Source organism: Cavia porcellus, unplaced genomic scaffold (assembly GCF_034190915.1).
Source record: "Cavia porcellus strain 051 isolate PalLab524CR breed Dunkin Hartley unplaced genomic scaffold, mCavPor4.1 scaffold_8, whole genome shotgun sequence".
NCBI lineage: Eukaryota > Metazoa > Chordata > Mammalia > Rodentia > Caviidae > Cavia > Cavia porcellus.
This window is the reverse complement of record NW_026947491.1, coordinates 6,367,761-6,394,728: the sequence shown is the minus strand read 5'-3', so window position 1 is coordinate 6,394,728 and position 26,968 is coordinate 6,367,761. Positions and strand designations below refer to the sequence as shown.

General features: G+C 54.5%; 1 protein-coding gene and 1 long non-coding RNA gene across 4 annotated transcripts in view; one reads left to right on the top strand and one right to left on the bottom strand.

The window, feature by feature from the left end:
* The window catches only part of Hpcal1 (hippocalcin like 1), a 50,161-nt gene that overhangs the window by 6,656 nt on the left and 16,537 nt on the right, over positions 1-26,968 (bottom strand). The window contains exons 2-3 of one of the 3 annotated variants that reach the window (XM_063254288.1): positions 19,972-20,052; positions 6,095-6,179 (exon numbers count right to left, since the gene is read on the bottom strand). The gene's annotated coding sequence lies outside the window, so the exon portion shown is untranslated. The remainder of the gene's footprint in view (positions 1-6,094; positions 6,180-19,971; positions 20,053-26,968) is intronic. The other 2 variants (XM_063254287.1, XM_003462706.5) reach the window with 2 other exon arrangements.
* Positions 12,080-15,482, top strand: LOC134477222 (uncharacterized). The gene is made up of 2 exons (XR_010049116.1): positions 12,080-12,643; positions 14,358-15,482. It is a non-coding gene; the product is annotated as an uncharacterized LOC134477222 (long non-coding RNA).

Here is a 26,968-nt window from a genome sequence, read left to right as displayed (position 1 = left end):
CTGCACTTCTTTTTAACCTGGAGGCCTCCAGGGCTGCGGGCTTTGCATCACACCTAAAGTCTGGGAAAAAGAAAAGCAGCAAGACCTGGAGACAAGGTGGCCCTCGGTGGGCTCGCAGCTGTCACTCCAGCTTTGCTAGAGGACGTGTTTATAGTTAGGAGTGAGGTCAGCGTGACAAGCTGTCCTTCGCCACCTCTGTGCCTTAAGTGAACCCAGGAAGCCATGGAGTCTTCGGGGCATGCCACGCCGGGGGTGTGGCTTATGTCCACTCAGTAAGCATTAATTAAGCAGCTACTGGGTGATGCCTCGGAGCTCAGAGTGGAGACAGAGGCTGCAGGAGGCTCCAGCAGCACGCACGCTCTGGTCCCAAGGCAAGGCCTGAGTCCTGCTCTTTTCTGATTTTGTTTTTTGCAATACCGGGGATGGAACCCAGGGCCTCCACACGGAGCTACAGCCCATCTGTTTTTATTTTTTATTTTGAGACAAGGGTCACTAAGCTGCCCAGGCTGGACTCAAACTTTGATCCTCCCACCTCAGCCTCACAGAGTGCTGCAGTGACAGGCATGGGGCCCAGCTCTGTGCCCTTCTTGCCTTTTCCTATAGACTCAGCTCCTCCTCTGCCAGGGTCTGCTTCTGGGTGCTGGGCACTGGGGGTGCATGGAACGGGCAGCAACTCCTCAGTGAAGCTACTGACACCCTCCTCCTAGCCCCGGTCCCCACAGTCGCCGACTTCCCAGGGCACGGAGGGGAGAATCCAGCCCGGACAGCACACACCGGAAACAGGAAGTGCGGCGAGAGGAAGCCAGCAGGGAGGGAGAAGGCGGGCTCCTGAACACCCCCAAAGCGCGGGATGGGCGTGTGTTTGTCACCCATCTCCTGGGTGCCCGACGGTTACTTCTAGGCTCCACACTGGCACCAGCGTCTGGCGAGGACCCCGGCAGAGATAAAGGAGAGAAAAGTGAGCTCCAGGCTGCCCAGGAGCCCTGGCTGTAGCCAGGTACGCTGGGGCCTCTGGGAGGAAGGCAAGGATTGGTGCCAAGAGGCCGGCTGGAGGCAGCGGCCTGGGCACCTGAGGGTCTGGGAGTAGCATGGCCCGGTCACCGGCTCTGCAAAAGGTCCTGGCTGTATACCCCCTGGGGCTCCAAGGGAAGCTGCCCAGCATCTGAGCTGTTCCCCTGCCTCCTGTGTCCCCTCCAGATAGGAGGGGCCCAGGCCAGTGCAGCAGGTGCTCTGAGAGGCCGGCAGGCAGGAAGCCCCTGCTGGGCACTTATGGACCCCTAGAGGGGTCAGGACAGGGTCCAGCCCTGTACTGAGTCTATGGTGCATAACAGGTGTGATTGAGACATAAGACAAATGTTTCAGCTAAAAAAAGTTATCACAGCAGAAGACACATCGCCATAAACTGCCCATCCTCCCCTGGCTTCCAGCACACGCATCCCTGTCCTGGCTCATTCCTGCAGCAGCTCTGGAGTCCTCTTTCCTGGGGGGTCTTCAGCTGCGCTCTCCTGGCTGCCTTATGTCCTGGATGGATTCAAAACGTCTCCCTTTCATGGCCACTTTGACTGTGGGAAAAGCCAGAAGTCACACAGGGCCAGGTCTGGTGATTCGGGTAGAGTCGTGTCTTTACGAGCTGCCATTCTGTAGGATGGTGCTCAGCGGCAGCAGTCACTGTGCTTTTGATCACATCTCATAGACACAGCAAAGAGGACTCCAGAGCTGCTGCAGGAAGTGGCACGGATGGTGGACTGAGTGTGTGCAAAGCCAGAGAAGGACTTTGAGGGGATTCTTTCTAATGTGTCTTTTGCTGTAATAGGTTTTTAAAAGTTGAGCACTCACCATATTTGGATCACACCTTACACACGCATGTCCCCGTGTGCATATATATGTGTTGCGTGTGCGTGTGCTAAGGCCAGTGGGAGATGCTCACAGGAAGTGATATTGCAAAGTCATCCTAGAGTGCCCAAAAAATAGGTCTTGGCTTGGGGAGGACTCTCGCTCCCAGGCGCAGGAGGCCGAGGCCAGCTTGGGGTGTGTGAGCTTGCCTGGGGCTGGAGCCTGGCCTGATACAGGGTGACAGCCAGACCCTAGCTGGGGGTGGGGTGAGTCCTGGTCACACCCCCGAGGAGCCCTGGCTAGCTAACCTCTCAGCCCAACACCTTCTGGAAGAGCCAAGGCCCCACCTAATCTCCAGCAGCTAGGAGATCCCCTAACCTGATAAACTGGGCCCACAATGCTTGTCTATCTTCTCATCCCCTCCAGCCACACTGGCCCTTGGCTGCTGTCATTGCTGCATTTCTGCCCCAGGCCCTCTGCACAGGCTGTTCCTCAGATAGATGGTAATGGTTGATACATTGTGTCAACTTGAGAATTGAAAAGTTACAAACTTAACTACGTGACTCAGCAGGGGACCAGGGTACTCACTCTGTCAGCCTCTGGAGCTTATGGAAGAGGAGGGCACAGGGATGCTGTGGGTGGATAGCCTACACACAATATAAGGGGCGAGAATAGGCTTGCTCCCCCGCTTTTTGCTCTTGCTGCTTTTGCTGTCTTGTGCCACCTTGAACTGTTGCCCCTGTACCAAGCCACTGCCTCGGGGTCAACTGGTTATGGACTGAAGCCTCCACAAACTGTGGACTAAATAAACCTTTCCTTTCTTAATTCTGGGTGTCAAGTATTTTGTCTCTGCAATGAGAAACGTGGGAGACAACTCCAGTGCTCCCCTTGAATCCAAAACAATTACTGTGACTTTGAGTATTTGGAGACTCATTTCCTTATACTGATGTGTAAAAAGGTGGCTAGGGTATTTCCTTCTCTTCAATTAGCTCTGAGCATGGCAAACAAGGCTAGCCCAGGTGCTAATGTGCAGCATCACAGATGTGAGAGACTACTCCAGTGACTCCCTTTGGATCCAGAACAATTGCTGTGACTTTGATTACTGGGGGACTCATTTCCTTATACTGATATGTGAAAGGCTGGCTAGGATATTTTTTTTCTCTCTCCAGTTGGCTCTAAGCATTGCAAATAAGGCTAGCTGAGGTGTTAGTGTGCAAAGTCTAGCCATCAGACAGTCCTGTTTCCTCGCATGGTGCTCTCCACAGTACAGGATTGAGCTGGCGAGATGCAGAGGAATTTGCTCCGGTAATGTCAACTGGGTAGGAGCCTCAAGATAAGAGGCTGTGACTCTCCAGGGCACAACAGTTTGCATATCCAAAACCGAAGCAGTAGCCCACCAAAACAATTCTACTGCTACCTTAATCAGGTTATGTAAATTGATCCTTCTGCATGTCTTTATCTCTGCAAATTACAGAGATGCCTTCCTTGCACCTGGCCAGCCAGCCCAAGTTATTCAGTAATCCCAACATCCTGACTGTCACTCATCCCTGAGCAACCTCTCCCTTTCTTCACAAGACAATAAATGCTGGGAGACTAGGATCGAGGCCTTTGTCCACATGTCCTCATGGGAAATGGACTGGCAGTGGGCCTTGGCATCATCCATGTGGTGCTGGTTTTAGGTGCATGCAGAGTGCGAGAGCTGTGAAGTCAAGAAGGTTTCCACCTCAATTTTAGAAGGCCTGCGAGGCCGGACAGTGTGTCTGAGAGGGCAGTGTGTGAAGCTGTGGGTGTGAAGCCCAAGGTGCAGTGGAGATGCCAGGAGTCTGGAGAAGCCAAGGACATGGATCGTCTAAGGAAAGCTGCGAGGAGGGAGCGAAGTGGGCCTGAGCGAGAAGCTTCGGGAGCTGCAGCCACTGGAAGTGCCATCCAAGCCCTTTGGAGCTCTTGATTTGCCAGATGGCTTCACATGCTGGATGTGGAACTGCAGGACTTCATGTTTCCCTGCTGGATTTTGAACTTGCTTTGCTCCCATTCTTTTGGTCTCACTATGCAGTGAGGCTGGTCTTGAGCTCACTTTGTAGCTTGGACTGGTCTCAAACTTGTAGTGATCCTCCTGCCTCAGCCTCCTAAGTACTGGGATTACAGGTGTGAGCCACCACACCTGGCTGGTCCCAAGCCTTTGTATCCATGTTTGTAACTTTGGAAATGAAAATGCTTATCTTGTGCCACTGAATATTGGAAGTGGCTAACATGATTTGCACAGGGTCTTGCAGCTAAGCGTTTTCCTTTTACATTTCAGAGGAGATTCGGACTTGGACTTTTCAGCAGCAAAGAAATTGTTAGAACTTTGACAATTCCTGGAGATGGACTGAATGTCTTCTGTATCAAGAGATGTGCATGGGGCAGAAATGTTTTGGTTCTAATGTAATATAATGTTGACAGACTTAATATTGGTGCTTAAGGATTGTTAAAGCTGTGTTCTAATGTTCAAATTGTGAATGAGGAAAACATAAGGAAAACTAATTTCCTCACCCAAGGAAAACGTTTCCATTTGTATGCAGGACAGTTATAACAGGTTAGGAGCAATTATAAGCATGTGTTTGTATCTGGAGACCAATTTTTTTTTTGTCTTTTTCGTTTTTATCGGTACCAGGGATCGAACTCGCGACTGCCTGCTTGCAAGGCAGTGGAGACCAATTTTTAAAGAAAGGTATCTGGTTGCCAAGTCAGTAAGGGGTGAACTGTAGTGGTTGATACATTGTGTCAGCTTGAGAATGATAAAGTTTAGAAGCTTAACTAAGTGACTCAGCAGGGGGCCATATAACCCCCCCCACACACACCTTTGTAAACATCTGGAGCCTGTGTAAGAGGAGGAAGTGGAGATGGTGTGGGCAGGTCGCCTGCATACAGCATCAGGGAGAGGAAGAGGCTTGCTTTCCCCCTTTTTTGGGCTTACTGCTTTTGCTGTCTTCCACCACCTTGCATTGTTGCCCCTCTGCCAGGCCACCCCGCCTCAGAGCCAGCTGATCATGTACTGAAACCTCCACAAGCTGTGAGCCTTATTTATTTATTTATTTATTTAGTCTTTTTTCATTTTTATTGGTACCAGGGATCGAACTCACGACCGCCTGCTTACAAGGCAGGTGCTTATGCCACTGAGCTAAATCCCCAGCCCCTAGCTGTGAGCCTTATAAATCTCTCCTTCCTTAACTTTGGGTGTCCGGTATTTTATCTCCATGAGGTGAGGAAAAGTAACCAAGTAACCAGCCCTCCTGTAGGTCTGCGCAGTGGCCTCCCTAGAATGCCCACTCTGTCCACAGCAGAAGGCGAGATACACATTCTCTGTCCCTTCTGATGATTTTAGAGACCCCACAGGCTACCCCTACCACCCCCAACCTCTAACCTGCCCCACTTCCAGTCTCACCAGGTCCCGTGCACCGGTGTGAGGCAGGGGCTGCACAATGTGTGTGCAGGTGGCACCCGGGGTACAGCGCTTCCCCGCCAGGTCCAGCAGGGCTGGGGAAAGGAAGGAGGCAATGGCCACGGTCTCAAAGCTCCTGTCTGCTTCCTTTTCCCAGCAGTGCTGGAGCTGGAGCCCAGCGTCTTTGCACAGAGCCATCTCCCCAGCCCTGTATATTGTTTATTTTGAGACAGTGTCTCTCTAAGTTGCTAAGATTCCCAGGCGAGCTCAATCCCGTGATCCTCCTGCCTCAGCCTCCTCAGCATGCTCTACTCCAATCAGATTCTTTTCTTTGGTGGGGGAACACAGATCTGATCCGAAGCAGATTAACGTCCACAGGTAGAGGAGATGCCCACTTGGGGCTAGAAGACCCATTCCACCCACAGGAAATTGAGGGATGGTGCTTGGTAGGGCTCACGGTGTCCCCAGGAGTGCCAGCTGCAGTCACGAGGATACCAGGCAGGAAAAAAGCTGCATGGGTGCCAGGAGCCTGGCACCAGACCCTGCTGTGCACCCCTCCATCTTGTCACCTCCAAAATTAAGGCAGTGACCCATTAACAGGCCCCCAAGCAGAGGTACCGAGAGTCGGACGGCCCACCGAGAAAGACCAAGAATCGACTGAACTGGGTCTAGCTCTGTGCCTCAGTTTCCTCACCTATCCCCTGGGCGTGCTGGGCAGCCTGTCGCACTGCTGTCTGCTCTGCTCTTTCTCAGAGCTCCACCAGGACCCACGGTGTGGGGGAAACCACCCCTGCACTTCCATCCCTCCCAGTCCTGCCGCCTGTCTTGGGGTTCACTTACCTGGGGCTGAGTGGAGAGCGACACGCGGCAGGGGTCAGCGGCTCCCGGCAGGTGCACGGGCGCGATGGGCAGCTAGACCATGCCCCTGGAAGAGAGCACATGGGTCACCCAGGTCATACTGCCCCTCCACCTGCTCTACCACGTCTGCTGGGCCACGGCTGTGGGAGCCCCACACTAATGCATGCCCGGTGAGACACTGGCCACCCCTCTGCCACCCCTGGCATTGCAGGCCCCAGGGATCACAGTGCCAGTGCTGGAGCAAACCCAGGTTCAAGTGCCAGCAGCATTGCCACCCACCAGGTTGCAGCTGGCCACTGGACATGCAGTGCCCAGCCAATCCCCATAAGAGCACCCCTTTATCTACCTGTACCAGCAGCAGGGCCCCCCTCACCCTCACTTAGCTGACTCCTGAGGCCCACACGGGTTCTCAAAACAAGGGCCTGAAAGTGGATATGGCGGTACACACCTGTCAGCTCAGCACTCTGGGAGGCTGAGGCAGGAGGATCGCAAGTGGGACTCCGCTTGCTTTGCAGAATGGGAACTGCACCTCACCCCCTTCCCACACATCCAGCTGGGAGCTTTACCAGGCCAGGAGGCGTCAGCTTCCTTCCTGTATACAGGTACCTCAGCCAGGCTGCATACAAGCTCTTAACACGTAATCAGTGGTTGACAAAGGACCTCCCCAAACCTAAACTCCCCATTAGAACTCAATGCCAGAAGTCATGCATCTTCCTGCCAGCAATCTCATGGCCGGGCTCACGGGCTTTTTAAAGACAGCATTTTGGGCTGGGGGTTTAGTTCAGTGGCACAAAAGCCAGCCTGGCAGGCGTGAGGTCATGAGTTCAACCCAGTTCCAAGAAAATAAATAAATAAAATAAATACAGACAGCATTTCCTATATTTACACACATAAATATAAACTTGCACCTCATATACAGGACTGGGTTTTTTTCCTAGTATCCAACTCAGGAACTTCACACTGAGCTACATCTTTACTTTTAATTATGAGGCAGGGCTCCCAAAGTGTTAAATTGCCCAGGCTGGGCTCAAACTTGTGCTCTTCCTGCCTCAGCATCCCTGAGTGCTGGGATGACAGGTGTGCACCACTGTGAGTACTGCTCTGACCCTGGGGAAATCAAGGTCCAGACGGGTTTGAGAAATTCTGCAAAGCCACCAAGAAAAGTGTGAGGGGGCCTGCAATGGGAAGGGCCAGGTGCAGCGCGTGGCCACCACGCCCTGTCCCATCCTCTCTGCTGCCCCGAGCCTTCCTCTGCTTGGTTACTGAGTATGAGGAGACTCCACACCAGGCCCAGGGTCAGTAGGACGGTCATTCCAGGGCTGTCTCCCAGTGGGTGACCTGGGCCACACCCTGTCACCTCTGTCAGTTTCCTAAGTATGTGGGAGTGTTCCTGGGGTCAGGGCCAGCTTGACCCCTGAGGCTCCCAGCAACAGAGGCCTTGGTCCCAGAGAGCCCTCGAGTCCCAGGGAAGGAGAGCACACCCTATAACCTGAGCTTCCGGCTTCCAGTCCTGCTGCTGAGCTCCCAGTGACAGGCAAAGATGATAGTCACTGCGGGGCCTGGATTCCAGGCGGGAGTCATGCAGAATGACATGTGGGGTTTGGACTCGAGGCCATCTGACAGGCATTCAGCCCCTTACTCCTACACAGGGGCCACAGTGATTTTTGAAGAATCCACCTGCCTGCCTAGGAGCCAAGGCTACAGCTCCTGCCAGTGCCTGGGAGAGGAGGAGGGGTCCGGGCAGGTCCTGCCTGACATCTGGGCAGGGCTCCTGTCCCGCCCAAGGCCTCTCACAGCCTCAGGCCTGGGACTCCTGGGACAAATCCTAGGAAGTGACCAGGTCCCCAGTCCTCGGCACAGCTGTCCCCAAGCACAGCATCAGGGTGGTTGGGGACCCCAAGTCACCCAGAGAGCTACAGCTTTCCAACTCCATTTCCTGGTGTGTGACCTGCACCTGCGACCTCACAGCTTCTGGCTCCCTCCCCACACCTGTGAAATGGAAATCACAACACCACCGAGTTTATCAAGCTTGTGTTACAACAACTCACTTGTAAAAGAGCTAACGTACACCCAAACATGCTTAGTACACGGCAGGGATTCAGTGAAGTCACCTCAGTGGGTGTGGTTGTGCCTGCCTGTTATCCCAGCACTTGGGAGGCTGAGGCAAGAGGATTGACTCAAGTGTGAGGCCAGCCCGGGGTACATAGCAAGACCCTTTATCAAAGAACTGAAAAAACAAAAAAAGAGGGCACACAAGGGACCAACAGGCACAACCCAAGACACTCAGAGCGTCAACTTGTTAAGAAAATGCTACTCAAAAGCACAGTGAGGTATCATTCCAAACTCACCAACATATCTCAGATTAAAAAACTAGACCAATTCATGTATTAGCAAACATTTAGGAAAATCAGAAGCCTTCCACAGATTGTGGGAATGTGGAATGATACAGCAACTTTAGCAAAACAGCCTAAGCAGACAGTTACCATATAAACCAGAAATTCTTCACCCAGGTATGTGCTCAGCAGAAAGGAAAACTCACCCCCACATACACACTTGTAAATAGCTACATTTTTCATAAGGACCCGAACAGCAGAAACAGTCCAAATGTTTATCAGTGTCTAAATGGGTAAACCGAATGTGGTATACCCATACAATAGAATATTATAGAGCCGTAAAAAGTAGAAAACGATATATGGTGCCACATAGACATACCGCAAAACATCGTGCTCAATTAAAGAAACTAAATACAAAAGTGTAAAATGATGTGTAGTTTCATCTGTATAAAATATTCAGACAGGAAATATCAGGCAGAAAATATTCAGGCAAGAAATTCAGTCAGAAGATAAATTAGGGTGGCTACGAATTGTTTATCTGTAAAACTGGTTTTAAAAAGTGATCTTGGTCAATATCCTACCTCTAGACCAGAGCACAGAAGGGCAAAGGGCAGAGTCTTGGGCAGGGGATGAATGCAGGGCACTAGCGGACATTAGGCTCATGTCACCTCTGAGATGGAACAGGTGGGTGGTGCCAATGGCACTGGCAGCCAGGGCACGGGAGCCTTGTACCCAGGGACGTCCCCAGGGAACCACCTGGAGAGCCCCTTCCCATGTCAGGTGCAGGGCACGTCCCCACCTCAGCTCCTCCGCAGTGGTCACCGTTCTGCCTCAGCAAAAGGGGCCTCCGGCACCCAGCAGCCTCACATCCAGACAGGAGCTTCTGGGCCACCTCCAAGGTCTGCACAAAACCGGAAATGGCCTCGTCTGTGCCCTTCCCTGAGCCAGAGGTGAGCTCGAGGTATGAGTCACTTTAATGTATTTTAAAACCCTACTTAATTAGGAAGCAGAGCATCTGCTTAGGGAGAAAAAAAGTGTCATGGTGTATGTAATCTTAAATTGTTACCTCATCTCGACGGAAGTAAGAACCACTTCACTTCGCTGACGGTGCAGTTTTGGGCATGTCAGATGATTGACACAGAGACCAGCAAACTGGGCAGGAGACCCTCCCCGGATGTGGGTGGCACCAGCCAATAGGATTGGACGGAGTATAAGGGAAAGAAGCAGGAAGTATACCTGGTGGAAGAACTATGGGCACCCTGGAGGATGAAAAGACTATGTAGAGATGAAACCTGCTGACAGGCGGGGGGGGGGGGGGGAGGGCTATTTCTCCACCCAGTCATTAGGGAGACTCTAGGAGAAGAAAAAACACCCAGCAAGCTGGGAACTCTGAATTTTATGTAGAATATTGGTGTAAGACAAAAAAGCTGGAGAAAAGCATTGTGGGCCAAGAGCTGTCTCAAGGATGGGCAGCTTTTCTCCGGAAAAGCAGAAGGACAAATGCCAGACGCAACAAGTTTCACTTAATCTAAACGTCCTGTTTAACCATCTGGTTCTCACATGGCCAGTGTGCTTCGGCCCCCACTGTAACCATTCAGTTTAATCACTGACTCGTGGCCTTGTCTTCCGATGCCCATGGTCTTTGGACATCAGTCTCGTTCCTCAGCCTTCTCCTACCTGACAGCTACCAGAAGCTCCTGGACCTCTGGCCTCCCGCCCTTGCTCGCTCTGGCTCCGGGCTTCTGGCCTTGTGGGCTGAGCGGGTCGGACCCGGATAGCCATAGTGAACAGTTGCCTTGGACCCCGTATGCGACCTAATAAGTCCCCCCATGTGATTACACCATCAGTCCCATTCTCCTAGAGAAGTCTTGGACATGGTGTGAAGTCAGAGATGGGTGGTCCAGGATTATGCTATGCTAATTCTGAGGTGACTCTGGCTTAAGAATGACTGCTTCTACCACGGTCCCCAGGTAATGAGTGTAGCTGTGCCCAGAACACCATCTTTGGTTGCACTGTCTTGGCTGCCTCAATGTCTTGAATGGATTCAAAACGTTTCCCTTTCCTGGTCACTGTGACTCTGGGGAAGAGCCAAGAATTGCACAGGGCCAGATCCAGTGACTGAGGTGGATGAGGACACAGTGTTGTGGTTTTCTGAGCTGCCTTTCCATTGGACGGCACTGAGCAGTATTTTTTAACACATCTGGTAAAGACCCTTAGGAAAGAGGACTCCAGAGCTGCTGCAGAAAGTGTGAATGTGTGTGAAGCCAGGGGATATTTCAAGGGAGATTCATGATGATGTGTCTTTTCCTGTAATAATTTTAAAAATTTAAATATTCACCAGCTAATGGGGTCACACCTCATATGTCCACCTATAGGGGCATGAAAGTTCATAGCTGTGTAATTCTACACCAGTGTCAACCTGGAAAAAACCTGAAGGTCCATCCACATGCAATGAGTAAGTAACAGGGGACAGTCATGCAAAGTGACCCTCAGTGACACATGACAGAAATGAATCTCACAAACACAACATTTGATGAAGCCACCAGGAACAAAAGCTTCCCTACTCTGTAACTGAGTCAGGCTGCTGTAACAGAACCAGAGTAGGTGGCTCAGACACCACATAGCCCCAGTTCTGGAGGCCAAGTCCAAGATCAAGGTGCTGGCACAGCTGGGAGCCATCGAGGGACAGATGGCACCTTCTTCCTGGTCCTCGTGAGAAGGGGGCAGGGTTCACCCTCCTCTTAGGACAAGGGCACTAATCTCAGCTTGGGGCTCCACCCGCATGGCCTCATTTAACCCCCATGACCCTGTATCCATTGCGCTTTAGGGATTCCACTTGGCACCAGTGATGAGCCCCAGAGGAGGTGGAGCTGGGCTTTCAGCAGCACAGGGTGCTCCTGCCTGGTTCAGGTGCAGATTTTTCTCTTTCCAGAGAAGGGCTTAGCAGGGGGTGGTGCCTGCGAGTCAGGGTAAGGGACCTCTGTCTTACTGTGGGATAAAAGTTGTGGAAGGACTCTGAAAACTACAAAAATACTACACCAGGTGCAGTGGTGCACACCTATATTCCTGGCACTCGGGGCTGAGGCAGGAAGATCATCACAGTTCAAGGCCAGCCTTGGCTACATAGTAAGACCCTATCTCAAAAAACCAAACCCGGAAAACAAAAACACCAGGCAAAACAGCCTGGACTTCAGGGCAGTAGGAGTGAGGCCTTGAGACCGGCCACCTCTGTCAGAGTGGGGACAGGACAGGACATTTCCAAATGCTGTCTTCTGAGATTGGGTATGCAGTCCCTTGCTCATGACTTCCACTGCAGGACAGAAAACAGTTCACTGCCCATGAGCAGGATTCTGGGGATCCCCTGGGGCCTGGGCCACTGCCTCTTCCAGCATAGTTGCTGTCAGTTCCCTGGGCCATAAAAAGCCAGCTCTGTGGTGCCTGAGGCCCTCAGGTTCCAGAGATGAAATGACCCTCTGCCGACATCCAGACAGGGAGAACACAGATGACCCCAGAGGTAGGGACAGTCACTCCCCACCTATCTGATCTGGCACTTCTGTTTTGAGGAGCTCCCTATCAGGGGTCAGGCCTGCTACCAGGGTCTATCTTTGGCCAGAGAATAAGCTCAGAATTTTTTCTTTTTCTTTTTCTTTTTCTTTTTCTTTTTCTTTTTCTTTTTAGGTCTGAAGATAAAACCCAGGCCCTCGCACTGAGATACATCCCCATCCCTTTTTATTATTTTGAGACAGGGTCTCACTAAGTCACTCAATTACTCAGGCTAAGCTTGAACTTGTGATCCTCCTGCCTCAGCTTCCCAGAGTGCTAGGGTTACTGGCCTGGGCCACCCCCCCTGGCATATCTTTGGAATTCACATCCTGATTGCTGAACCAGCCTCAAGCCCAGGGCCTGCTAGTGCCTGGCCAACGCTTCCTGAGCAGATGAAGGGAGGAAAAAGCAGCTCCCCACACAGCCCAGGAGAGGAGCTCGGAGCCCCCCTGCCATGCAGCTGGCAAACCAGCAGCCTGGAACCGGGTGCCAGGTCAGCAGAGATTAAGCGGAGCTCCTCCTCCCTCCGTGCCGCCAGAACAGAACGCAGAGATGTGCCTGCCGCAGCCACCAGGATGGAGCAAGCCACGCGAAGAAAACAGCAGTGAATTATTCATTTCCCACAAATGAGCAGCCGAGAGGCGCCGAGAATCCTGTGAGTGACAAGGCTGAGCCCGACAGCCCGCACCAGGCCTGTCTGCACTGCTCCCACTCAGTGTCCAGGGCGAACTGAACCAGCTTCGCCAGCAGGCAGAGGCTGTAGCCCTGCCAGGCTCCCGGGAGGCAAGCTTAGCTCGGCCCAGCCTCCAGCCCCAGGCCCTGCCAGGGAGGCATGCATGGGAGGGTGCTAGCTACCTCGCTGATGCCCAGGCCCTGCCGGGTGCCCACCCCATACAGGGCCAGTGTCAGGACCAGCTGCCTCCGAATGCTCCACCCAGGGACTCGTGACATGCGCTGTGGCAGCGTGGAGACCGTGGGCAGCGGGGACGTGAGAGGGACTGGGGCAGCCCCAAGCGGGTCTCCTCTCGGAGCCAAGGGGGAACTGAGCTGCTTTGCGCTGCTCTTCAGAGAAGCAGCGTTGCTTGCTCTGGGTAGTGGAGACCCAGATCTGGGAATTCAGGAGAGCAGCTGAGTCACCAGGTGGGAAGGGAAGGGACACCCCAGGTCCCTTCAAGGACTTCTGTAAGGTCTCAGCAGACATCTGCTGCTTTCAGTGCAAAAGCTGCTCCTCGGGGGTCCCTTCGGGGTACCTGTGTGACACCTGGTAGCTCAAAGACACACACACCTCCAGGCAGGTGTCCACCTCCTCCAGGACCCTAGCTGGCCCTGCAGGACGCCGAGGCTCTGGCCTGCCCCTCGGCCTAGGAGGATGCAGCAAGCCAGGGACCTGCACCAGCCAAGCCTGGAGGCCCACACTCTACCCTGGGCTGGAGCAGGAGTTCCTCCCAACACCTCCATTTTTTCACTCGGGACAGACTTAGCAGGGCTCCTACTGTGTGCCACGCGGTGCCTACATGTTACAGACACCGTGGTAAACAACAGTGATCTCTGCTTTCCAGGAGCGCTCAGTGTGGCCGGTGCCCCAGGATATGAAGAGACCAAGAGACAGGTGCCACAGGCCAGTGAGCACAGGATAGAAGGGCAAGCCACAGAGGGAGGGGCCTCCGAGCCAATTAGTGACCAGGGAAGTCTTCCTGGAAGAGGCCAAGTCTAAGGCCGAGGAAGAGTAGTTTCCATGCTGTGGGAGGGAGGGAGAGAGAGAGAAGCAGGTAGGGCTGGGCCTGAGGGGGCACAGAACCTGCAGGAGGCAGTGATGGCTGGTGGAGGTTGGTGGTAGTTCTGATCAGTGTGATCACAGCTAAGGTGGCCTCTGGCCAGGCACCTGCGCATGGGTCCCAGCAGGCCGACCCGGCTGGAAGAAGCCCAGGGACTGGTCAGCGAGGACACACTGGGCTGCTCTGTGGTGTTACTGGCCAGGGACCCACGGGAAGCTCGTGTTGCTTCCCCACCACCAGAGAGCACGGGCGCTGGTGATGCCAGGCCAGGAGGACCTGTGTGGTGCTGGGGTCACCCAAGGGCAGAGCCGCCTGGAAGGCCATGCCCGCCTGGCTCCCTGCCTGGGGCTGGCATTCAAGCCATCATAGCCTGTGACCGCCCTTCCACATGGACCTTCAGCCTCTGGTGGCCCAGAGCCCCCGGCTGCTGGATGCTGGAGGGCTCCAGGGCAGGCACTGGCCTCTGAGTGGCCACCCCTGCCAGTCGCCCTGGTCCTGCCCCTTCTCAGAACCAACCAGACCCTAGGCCTTCTCCAGCTGTGTGCCTCCACCCTGGCTGAGCTCCCAGCTCACAGTCTCCTGGAATTTTCACAGCTCTCCTCAGCTTTGCACCTGGACAATCGGACCAACACCTCGGAAGATACCTGGAAACCAATGACCTGCTCCGGGCAAAGCCACAGCCATCCCACTCCTCATAGCCTCTGAGGGGGACCAGGGACCATCTGCAAGGCCACCTGATCACACCACCATCCAGCTCCCATCACAGACAGGGAGCTGGAAGGGCCCAGGCCACAGCTCAAAGCAGGAGCCTGGGTGGGTGTCTTGGAGCTTGGCAGCACATCTCCCAGGTTCCAGACAAAGTCACTTCTGTAAGCCACACCTCAGACCCCTCATTACTGTTTACTTTTTTGAGACAGTGTCTCACTGTGTAGCCCAGGCTGGCCTTGGACTCACAGAGACCCTCCTGCTTCAGCCTCCCAAGCACTGAGATTACAAGTGAGCGCCACTGCACACAGCAAAATTCACCTTTTCTAGTTGCACAGGTCTAAGGGTTTTGACAAATGAATCACTAACTACCACCGTAACTTCAGCGCAGCAGTGGAATGCATGTTAACAAGTGGTTCCAGCTAATATGAATATTCATTGTCGCCTAGCTATTTCGTTGAATTATTTTACTAATCACCAGTTATCCAACGATTTCCTTGGCTTTTTTCCAAATATGAGAGACTAGCAGAATGAGACCCAGCTTCTGCTGTATGAAGGGAACGCACCGGTGCCTAAGACAGGGGCCTCCTGGTTTGTTTTCCCCTCCCTGTCCAATCCTGCAGCGGGAAAGCGACGGCCGGAAAGGAGCTGATGTGCCCCAGGTCGCACAGCTGGGAGAGGCCCATCTGGGGCTTCCATGCGGGTCAGTGCTGCCTCCCAAGTCCAGGTCCATCCTCCACCGCCACACAACAAATGACATCACTGTTGGCTCCAGAGGGTGGCAGCAGCCACGCCCTCCACTGCTCCGCTCCACAGCTCTGGCTGGGGATCTCCCAAACCAATGCCAGTCCAAAGTGGATGGTGGGTGTCCAAGCAGCAAGCAGGAGAGGCCCTGGCCACTCTGCCTGCCCAGTGAGTTGCAGGGAAGCACTACATGTTGCTAGGCAACGGAAGTGTAAATAAAACGGGGCAACCTGGCTTTCTGTGAGGGATCCCCTCCCCGCTTTTCTCCCATGGGAGTTTGTAGTGTTTCTTCTCTGAAGAATGGCAACTTGGGGAGAGGTCTCAGGGCCCCCACCAGGCCCAGTGTCCCCGAAATGACTGCTCTTCTGAGGCTTCTCCTCTCCTCCATGGTCATGAGCATCTGTCCCACAGGGTAGAGAAGCCCAGAACCCTGAGCAACAGCCAGCCACCGAGAAGTCACAGATAGGCTCGAGGCCGGAGGGAAGCAGCCAGGGCGCCCCCTCCAAACTATTAGGCCCAGCCTCAACCCCCAGCCCTCCGGAGCCACATTAACACTCCCCGCAAACTGCTCCCCACATTCCACTAGCACCTGTCTCCTGTGTGTGGACTGGAACAGGCATGGGTGTCCCTCGCTGGGGCGTCGGAGGCAGGGGTGGCAGTGTCGGGGTGGGCGTCCCTCAGCCCAGCATGCTGCCCAGAACCCCAGACCTGGAGGAAAACGGAAGCAAAGGGTGCAAGAGAACTGGGGGGCTGGGTCAGGACATGACCACAGGTGACTATTTTTGTGGCAGTGGGGATTGAACCCATGGCCTCTGCCCTGACCTGTACCTTCAGCCCTGTTATTTATTTATTTATTTGTGGAACTAGGGCTCTAACTCACGACCTTGTGCTTGCCAAGCAGGCTCTTATGCCTCTGAGCTAAATCCCCAGCCCCTATTTTTAATTAATTAATTCACTTACTCTGTTTTGAAGTCCTGCGGGTTGAATCCAGGAAGAGCCAATCAGAGAGAGAGGTCCCCAGGATCCGGGTGCCCCAATATCCAAAACGAGGAGACCCTAGGCTCCTCTGCCCTTGGCTTCTGAGGCCGAAGCCAGCAAAGCCCACCTCTGGGAGCCAACACCGAGCCACTTGGAACCTGACCTCTGGTTTCTAGGAAAGCTGCTGTCACGGTGCCTCAGGACGCTTTAAACTTTAATTTTTCTATTACTGAATCAGATGATGAGGAAGAGACTGCCAGGCCCTGCCTCCTCATGCCTTATTCATGGAATTCTGAGAGGAGCGAGGAACAGGGAACCCTCCTGCGGGCCGGGGCAGGCCCTGGCCCCCCTCATCCTGGGCTGCCCACCTGCCAGCCCTCAGGCTACCTCTGTCCCCTCCCTCAGCGACACATCCATCTCAGCAGGACGTAGCTCTCTGGGGTAGCCGGCTCCTCTGCACCTGCAGGTTTAGGACTCAGTGCCTGAGGCAGGGGACAGGAGCAGCTGTCCTGCTGCATCTGCAGGTGGCAGCTGTCAGCGTGGTGACTGAGGAAGTGATGTGGCCCAAGCCACTGACCACACAGGCATGGGGAGGAGAAAGCTGGGGGACTTAGGCAGTGCACAACACCAGCTGCCACGCCCTGCCTTGGTGACAGCGTGTGTCCTGCTGTGTCCTGATGCCTTGTTCACCCAATGTGACATTGAGGCGAGATTCCACCCCCGCTTCACTCCCCAACCTGTGAAGGTTCACCAGAGGCTGAGGCCACAGAAACATGACACTACTGACCCCTGGGCTGCTGAAGGGTGATCCGAGTGGGAGATAAAGCGAGACTAAAATCAGGCCAGCTGGGGACAGATTAGCCCGGCGCAGGCTCAGGACTATGGCTGAGCAAGTGGCCCCAGCTTCCAGCCACACTGAGGCTGGATGGTGGCTTCACTCAGGACAGAGTGCAGCGCACACAGAACCCTGCGGGGTCCAGGCTGCCCACAGCATCCCCTGAACTGTCACTGGCACCCCTGGCCACCTGGCCGACTCCCAGCCCCTCATTTGGGTGGTGGCTCCTACCTGGCCTGTGGCCAGGCCCACCACACCGCCAAGCCCTCAATCCCCACATGGGTCCCTTTGTCCTGCAGAGGTGGAAATGCAGGTTGGTGGCTGAGTCGGGACCTGAGCCCTGCCAAGGCCCCCACTCAAGATTGTCCTGAGCTTGTCCTGGTGTCCACATGCCTGGGTTCCCAAGGAGCAGGACCGGCAGGAGGCACCCCCAAAACACTGTGTCCACCTGGCCTTCTCCTGCTCCTCAGGCCCTCCTGCTGCCAGTGCCCACTTAGGGCCCCCCAGGGGCCATGGCTTTGCAGTGAGAGTCCTGACACTTCCAGCAGGGACAAATTCACAGACCCAGCCCAGCCCAGCCTGGTGGAACAACATCAAAGTCCTTGCCCCATTGCCACGTTCTGCTCAGGCCCCATGGCGCTCGCCAGGATCCACAGATACGGGGGCACCAGGTGCTGATGGGGACCTGGTGTAGGTGGGGGTCGGAGGGGATGATGAGGCTGAGGCCCTGGGGAGCAGGGCCACTTCCCATGAAGGCAACAGGAGGCCTCGTCAACATCCACTGTCCTCTGTGAAGGACGAGAGGGCCCGGCCCGTCCACCTGTTCGTCTCGGCCAGGGGACTGACCCAGGGTGCACCGAGAAGATAAGTGGCCCAGGTAGGCACCTGCATGCTAAGATAAGGCTATTTATAGAGCGGCAGAACTGTTTTCTCCAAAATGCCCAGAAGCGCACGGCGAGGAGGGAGACAGGCTGGAGGACACAGGAGGGAGGGCCCAGCGTGCTCGTGTCTCAGAAGCCTAAGCTGCACTTCTTGAGGCAGAGCTAGTTCTGGTCTGGTTGAACCCGGGCTTCCTTTCAGCGCCCTGCTGGCTTCCCCTCATGGTCCATATGCACCATCGGTCCATTCAAAGGGAATCGGTGAGCAGCATGTGGGGCACCCACACCTGTGATCCCAGCACTCAGGAGGCTGAGGCAGGAGGATTGTCATGAGTTCAAGGCTTGCCTCAACTACACAGGGAGACGTTATCTCAAAAAACCAAAATAATAATAATAATAATGAAAAAAAGAGAGAGAATCAACAGTGTCCACAGGATGGAGCTTGCTGGCATAACTACCACCTCCTGCAGGAAGCCTGCAGGGACTCCTCCCGGCCCACCCTCCCCTGCGCCTGGTGCTATCCTGCCTGTCCTCAAACTTGTTCCTGGTTCGGGTAGGTGCACACGAGTGCTGGCTCTGTGGCCTAAGCCAGGAAGCAGCCAGGAAGCAGCCAGGAAACAGCCAGGAAGCCAGGGCCCCGGCTCAGTAACACCATATGTCCACATTCACCTGACACTGCCTCCAGGTGCTGACACCCCGACAGGGTCCAAAGGGAGTCCTGGGCCCTGCATGGATTCTGCAGGCCAGAGAAGATCTGGAGAGGGGTCATGGGGGGCCTGGGGCCAGTGGGATATGGGGGCCTAGGTCTACAGCCCTAGAAGACAAGGCTGGGACATAGGCATTGGCCACGGCCACTGGACACTGTGCCACTGGGACACAGTGAGGCGTTTCCAGGCAAGTAGGGACCCAGGAGCCCTCTGCCTGCCCCATACCAGGAGCAAAGCCTTGGCTGCTGCCAGCTTGGCAGACGTGCTTTTGGGACAAGCAAGTCATTACGACATCCTTAGCTGTGGGCTACGAAAACCAAGCGGGTGGCAGCCGTGACTTATAGCAGATACAATCAGATCACCTATTCCTGGATTCTGTAGTCACCAAGATGTCGATAAGTCTATTCCTGAAATGTCACTTCACAGCTGCTTGCTCCCTGGCCAGCACCGGCCTGCTGACCTTGATCCCGGAGCCTGTGGGGCCAGATTCCCAGAGCTCAGGCTTGAGGCTCTCCTGATGCGTGGGCCAGGCCTGGAAAACCACACCACCGATTAAGTGAATTAAGAGCCGGGCACGGGGTGCACACGTGTGATGCCAGCACTCAGGAGGCTGAGGCAGGAGGATCACCTGGAGTTTCCAGCCAGCCTGGGCTACACAGTAAGTTCAAGGCCAGCCTACACTACAGAATGAAACCCTGTCTCATAAAACAATAAAAAAAGAAACCTACACCAAGTGGCCCCTTGCCCAGCTTCAGAGCCTGGCTCCCTGTAGCAGACACGGGATCCTGTGAGATAAGGGTGGGACACCCTGCACAGCTGCCGCCTTGGCAGAGGCCAAGACTGACCAAGGCTCCTCCCACAGCCAGGCTCAGCTGTCCCCTGGAGACAGAAGCCCAAGCCCCATCTCCGACAGGAGCACAGGGCAGAGCAGAAAGCTCTGGTCCTGGATGCCTCAGAAGCCAGGACCCTGGAGTGTCCATCATATCTGACCCACAGGTCAGCCCAAAATGTCCTTCACACCCCTGCTGTCTCCATCACACAACTCTCAGGTCCCCAAACAGGATGGTTTCATCCCAAGAACCTTGAGCTGTCACAAGCCCTCCCTGGGACTCGGCCCTTCCATGAGGGCGGCATCTGGAGTCTAGAGACAGCAAGACCTGACTCCTGCATGGATGCTCCTCACCAGACACCAGGCCAGGAGCAAATGCCAGCTCATTCCTGGTGTAGGAGCCACCCGTGCCCACCTCTCCCGATGCAGGCGACAGCAGGCATCCAGCAGGTGCCTACTCAGTGAAGGCCAGTGGTGGGTAAGCAACAGGGTCATTAAGAAGAAAGTCCCAGCTGCGTGCAATGGCGCATACCTGTAATGCCAGCACTTCGGGAGGCTGGGGAAGGAGGATCACAAGTTCCAGTTCAGCCCAGGCAATTTAGCAAGATCCTGTCTTCAGAAAAGAAAGGAAGGAAGGAAGGAAGGAAGGAAGGAAGGAAGGAAGGAAGGAAGGAAGAAGGAAAGAAGGAAGTTAGTTATTTCTTCCAAAGGGATGTTGGGTGGGGATGGGGAGAAGGGAGGGAAGCCATGAATGCAGAGGCCTAGAAGCCCTTCGCCCCCACCCCTGCTCTGCAGTCACCTGCATCAGGGCCACAGGGAAAGGAGGCGCCAGGAGCCGGGGCCCTGGGGCCACAGCTACCCCAGAGCCGCCCACCTGAGGCTGGGCCCCTCTGGCCACCGTGCCTCTGCCCTCCGAGCCACCAGCGATTCTGCCGCAGACAGGAAATATGACTCACCCCGCCTGCTCCCTCTGGGATCCGCTCTCAGTCCCCTCCTTGCTGCCGTGGCACACCCAGGCTCTGCTGGTTAGCGCGGGGCCAGACCCGCTGAGGAAGGGGCCCCATAAGCAGCACTTTGTCCCCCACGCTCAGCAGTTCCTCCAGGGTGGTAAAGAGGCTCCATCCTAGCCAAGCACAGTGGTGCACGCCTGTCGCCCCAGCACGCTGGGAGGCGGAGGCAGGAGGATCGCAAGTTTGAGCCTGGTCATGGCAATTTAGTAACTTAGTGAGCCTCTGTCTCAAAATAAAAAAGCTCCGGCGGCGGGCGGCAGCAGCAGTGAATCACCGCGTTCCCGGAAGGCCAGGAAGGGTCGCGCACTTGGAAGAGCACGCCCTTTTTGCCCCTCTCCACCCAGAGCGACCCCTGCAGGAGGCTGGCTCACTGCCGCCTTCACCGCCTCCGCCGGACCCACGTCACAGCCACAGCCGGATGAGGAAGCACTGCAGGATGACCAGGAAAACAGGCCAACAGGAAAGATGGCGAGTAAGGCAGGGCCGTGACCCTGTGGGGCCTGCAATGGCGCCCCACAGCTGTAGCCCCGAGCCCAGGGCGCAGGGAGGCAGGTGGGTGGCAGCCCGTTAGTTTTCCAGATAGGTTCTCACTCTAAGTCTCCAGGGCTGGGCTGGAACTTGCAATCCTCCTGCCTCAGCCTCCTGAGTAACTGGGATCACAGGCATCCACCACAACACTCAGCAAGAAGATTTTGAGGAGCAGACCTTGCTGTCCTGCCACATAGTATGGGACAGTGGAAAGAATGTGGGGTCACAGCCCCCGGGCCTGCCTGTGTTTTGACCCCCAGGCCTAGGCTGTGCTCTGGGCGTCCTGCAGCCTCAGTTTCCCATTCTATAACAGGACAGCCGAGTACCCAAGGGGCAACCTGGCACGCAAATATGGAAGGAGGTTGACCCTACCTAGCCAAGCAAGCAATGACCTGACTGCTTAGAGCAAAGGGACAGGGCGGCCCAGGGGACCTCTCACCTGCGGACCCTCAACCCTCTCGGGAGGCATCTGAGGAATGAACTGGGAGGGCGAGGGGCCTGAAGGGCGGAGCCCGGAATGGGAGGGAGATTCCCAAGCTGCGGGCTGCAGGGGAGGAGAGCGGGGAGGACGATTGCGCAAGGGTAAAGCAGGGTGTTGGAAAGCCCAGGGTGGGGTGAGCTCCCCGTCACGGGAGGAATGCAAGCCCAGAACTGATGAGCGGTAGCTTTACAAAACCAGTTAGCATAAGAACCTTCTCAAGCGTCTCTATGCATTTCAGATCAGGGGTCAGCAGACCTCCCAGGAAAAGCAGCACAACATCCGGGGCTCTCAGCCTGGGTCTCCGCCCCAGCCCAGCGGGGTCTGGGTAGGAGGGGGAGCTGCTCTGGGTCACGTGTCCTGTGGCGCCGCCTGCCCTCCTGGCATGTCCAAAGCAGCCCGGTCCCCTTCCCAGCAGGGTCCAGGCATTCTGGGCAACGCTGCCATCTCCTTCACCTCAGTCACCTTCCATCACATAGTGTTTATCCTGTTGCTTTGTTTTGTATTCTTTTTTGAGGCAGGGTCTTCCCTTAAAGTTCAGACTGGTCTTGAACTCACTATGTAGCCCAGGCAGATTTCAAACTCGAGCCAATCCTCCTGCCTCAGCCTCCTGTTGGGAATCCAAAGCAAGGCCCACCATGCCCGGTATCTTAGTTTTTATTACGTTCCTGTGTGTCTGAACTTTCCACAATAAACAGATGAAAAAGAAAACTCAAAAGACTCTGAGCCTCCTTGAAACCTGATCATTACAACCCCACTGTCTGGAATAGGGAGCCAGTGTCCCCAGAGCAGGGGGCAGGTGTGGGACTTCTGTGTCTGGAGAGTTCCTTTACAGACCACCCTGCTGAGATTACAAAGCCAAGTGTCCTGAGTATATCCCTCCTGCCCTCAGCATTCTAAATGCACAAAGGCCCTGAACCCTGCACAGCTGTGCAGACCCTCACTGGTCCTCCCATTTGACAGATGTGAAAACTGAGGTTCAGAAAGATGGGTTGTGCCCCTTTGCCCAGGTTGCCTGGCAGCAACAGCAAGGCTGGTGACTGTCTTCCATCTTCATCCTCACCACTGGCTGGGGCGTCTGAGCTGCCCTGGCTCCACCTGGTCACCCAGACTCCAGCTACCCCTTCTCGCAGAGGTGATCACGCAGAGCTTGGAGCTGCCTTCCCCATGACCAGCACCAGGCACACAGTGTCCAGCCCCCGCTCTGACTTTCCTTTCTGAAGCACCAGGGATGGAACCCAGGGCCTTTGCTCCCAGCTATGTCCTCAGTTCTTTTAATTTCTATTTTAGTTTTTTTTCAGACAGAGTCTCCCTAAATCACTCAGTTGCCCAGGTTGGGCTTGAACTTGCAATCCTCCTGCCTCAGCCTCCCAGAGTGTAGAGATAACAGAGGTGCACCACAGGCCCAGCTCTCATTTTTTCTTTTTAATCTCAGGAACCATACCCACCTTCAAAGGATAACTTAGCAGGTGGCAAAAAGACCAGAAATTTCCTTTAAATCTGCTGCAGAGGCTGAAGGGCTCAGTCTCTGGTCAGAAAGGGGAGGGAGCCTCCTGCAGTGTGGCACCAGGCCTGGCTCCCTCCCCAGCCTCCCTAGGGGCCCAGCCTGGCACTGGGCTCAGGGCAGCCAACCCATGACCCAGCTCTCAGAGGCCCCGGGCACCTCCTGCCCCAGGTTCTTAGAGGCTTCTGACTGCTGCTGGGACTCAGCCTCCCTCCAGAGTGAGAGCGAGCGGCCCATCCCGCCAGGCGAGCTGGAAACCACACAGAGTCTCAGCCACTCATGGGTACAAAGCATGGCGCCTTTCAGCCTTGCTCACAGGACCAGGGATGGAAGCCGGGAGCTGCAGCCCGGCTGACTTTTGTTTGCGATGGGACCTCAGTAAGTTGTTAAGATGCCCAGGCTGGGCTCCACCTGCAATCCTCCTGCCTCAGCCTCTCAAGGAGCCCTCTGCACCCCGGGCGGTGTGATGATGGATTGGAAGGAAGAAAGGAAGTTTGCAGCCAGGCCATGCAGAGGGCACAGGGGAATGAGCTCCCTCCACTAGCATCTGTAAAGGCAGAGGCTGGGAACGTAGGCGGGGAGCAGCTCTCCTGCTGTTTAAATTCTTGGGGTTTTCAAATAATGACTCTATTGAGATATAATTTACATGTCATGCAATTTCCATATTCCAACGCATAGTAACACAGCTGGGTGTGGAGGCGCACACCTGTCATCCTAGCACCCTGGGAGGCTGAGGCAGGAGGATCTCCAGGAGCTCCAGGCCAGCCTGGGGTACACTGTGAGTTCAAGGAAGCCTAAAATATACACTGTCTCAGAAAACAAAAAGTGAGAGACACACAGGCAGAGTCAGAGTCAGAGACAGAGAATATCTAAACTCCTTTATTGGTGCAGGAACACCTTGCTGCGAGGTTTCATTTTGGGGGATCCACCCTGGATGCAATCAAGGGATCACATGGCGGCCCTCTGTATAAATTTTGGGGAACTGGCAGGCACTGCCAAAGCAGCTGCCTCTATCTCCACGGCCTGTGTGCACTTGCACTCTTCTGCTGGCGGACTCCGGATCTCTGCGGGTACGAGTGACTAATGGATCAGTGTCATTTCCTGTTCTCATCTGCCCCTCCCGTGGCCTCTCTAGAGAAGACCCTTTGTCTATATTGTCTGTGAATTGGCCTTTATTAGTAAGATGTAAGAGTTCTTTACATTTCCCAGATTCCAGTTGAGGAAGTATGCTTATTTTGCAAATATCTTCTATTCTGTAGGCTTTGGGGGAGAGGGTTTGTTTTGTGTTTTGGCAACACTGGAGGTGGAACTGGGACCTTGCACATGCTAGGCAAGTGTTTGACCACTGAGCTACATCCCCAGTCCTTTTTGAAAAATTTTATTTTGAGACCGGCTCTTGCTGTGTAGTGCAGGCTGGCCCTGCACTCACTATCTAGGATTGGCTGGCCTCAAACTCAGTGATCCTCCTGCCTCAGCCTCCCAAGTGCTGGGACCACAGGTATGCACCTCTAGGCTCAGTGTGAAGGTCGATTTCTGAACAATCCATTTTGCTTCATAGACCAGTATGTCTGCCTGTCTGTCTATCTGTCACTATTACACCACCTTCATCACTGTTGCTTTGTAGTAAGTTTTTTTTTTTTTTTTTTTTTTTTTTGTCTTTTTCATTTTTATCGGTACCAGGGATCGAACTCACGACCGCCTGCTTGCAAGGCAGGTGCTTATGCCGCTGAGCTAAATCCCCAGCCCTGTAGTAAGTTTTGAAATCAGGAAGTGTGAGTTCCAGCATTTAAGTTCTTCTTTTCAACATTGTGCTGGCTTTTCTGGGTGCCCTGAGTATCCACATGAATTTTATTTTACTGATTGTTACTTTTATTTTCTTAGTTCTAGGGAGGGAAGCCAGCACCTCCCCCAGGCTAGGCAAGCGCTCCGCCACTGAGTCACAGCGCTGCTCTGCCTCAGGATTCTAGGATCTGCTCATCAACTCCTGCCAAGAAGCTGGCTGGAAGCCGGGCACAGTGACTCACACCTAGAACCCTAGCACTTGGGGAGGCTGAGGCAGGAGGATCACTTCAAGTTTGAGGCCAGGCTGAACTACATAGTGATACTCTGCCTCAAAAAGAAAGAAAGAAAGAAAGAAAGAAAGAAAGAAAGAAAGAAAGAAAGAAAGAAAGAAAGAAAGAAAGAAAAGAACAAGAAGGCAACTGGAATCTTCCCTTTGAATTTGCAGATTAATTTGGGGGCTGAGCTGCTGTAAGGATTGTCATCTCTGACCCATGAACAACACCAGCCTGGAGTAGGTAGCCTTGTAAGACTTTATAAGATGAGCCCACCACACTTGGCTACCATTTAGAATTTCCAAACATGCTATAGACTATGAATTATTTTACGTAGTGAAACAGTCTGATGGAGTCTTTTGAAGAACTCACATCCATTCCTACCCAGTCACAATAGGAAGGATTTCAAAAAGCCCCCTGTCCTGGCCAGCAGTTTACAGATGTCAAGAGAGAGCCACAGCGTCACAGAGCTGGGCAGACAACATGCAAATAGAGCGAAACACACACACCCAGGTCTCAAGCACGCGGCCACACTGGCCGAGGCTCGGAACCCACAGTAGAAGACACGCTGGGTCTGGGTCACCCGGGCTCCAGCAAGGTGGCAGCCCCCAACTCCTGGATTTCCTCGGAGGAGGAACCTAGGCAGTGGGAGAAACCAGGCTCCTGCTGAGTGGCGAGGTCAGTGGATTTGGGAATCTGTGTCCCCTGGTCCCAGCCCCACTGCGACATCCCCAGTACAGGCTGAGTGTGCGGTGGGCGCCCAGCAACCAAGAGGAAGCGGAGCAGCCGCTTACCAGGGACCGCAGCCCCGCCTTGCCCCAGCCTCATGTGTCTTTCCTAGGTGTGACACATGATTCGCCAGTCCCATCCGGGGCCAAATCACAGAGGGACAGAGATGAGGGGCTGGAGGGATGGGCTGACAGCTTCTCAGAGCATAGGGCAATGCCAAGAAGCCCTCAGGGATCCCCCAGAGGCTGAATAAAAAGCCTGAGTGTCATTGAAATAGGTGACAGCACAGATGCATTTCAACCTGGTGAGCAGTTGGGCGTGGTGTTACACATCTGTCACCCCAGTGCTTTGGGAGGCTGAGGCAGGAGGGTGGCAAGTTCAAGCCCAGTCTGGGCAAATTAATGAGACCCTGTCTCAAAGCAAAACAGAGCAGTAAAAAGCGCTGGGGGTGGCGCTCAGTGGGCTCACGCCTCAGCACTGCAAAACACCTGGCAGGGAATCCGGGCTGGAGAAGGACCCGGGGTCTGGAGGAGAAACAGCGCTGGCCGCTGGGGACTGAGGTCCTGGAGTCCCGGGGCAGCATCCCGTGGTGGTGGAGCTGCCTCCGGCCGGGTTCCAGCCCACCCCAGCCCTGCCCACCTCACTGCACAACTGCCGCCCAGGCATGGGTTTCCAAGCGTTGCCAGGCACTGGGGGGCACATCTCCTACTCTCCTGGGACCCGAGATCATCATAGGTCTGTGCCCACACTCACATCCACACACACTGCACGCTCAGACACGCCCACGGCCTCCAACTCCCATTTATTTCCACAATTATTCCTTCTGCTTTGGACACAGAGCCCATCTGTGCACTCGGCCTACTTAGGAAATCTTCCAAGACCGGCAAAGCGTTCAGAGCGGCTCCCCTCTGTAATGTGGAGACTATGCAGTGGGGCCTCAGTCCATGAACTCAGTTCTCTACCGAACTGAAGGAGAACCAGTCAGATTCAATGGTTAGGTTCAGTGCTGACCTCAGGAGGGAATCTGATGTGGTTCTCACCCAATTCGGTTTGTGACAAGAAATGTGGAAAGAATTATGTTTGTGAACCGAGACATGACTGAAAGTGATGAATTTCTTTTCCAGCTCCTCTGTACTTTCTAAATATCCTACAGCAAATGCAGACATGCCACTTACATCTGGAAAAGCTCTTTGTTTCTGGTTTTGTCTGTTTGTTTGGTTGGTTTT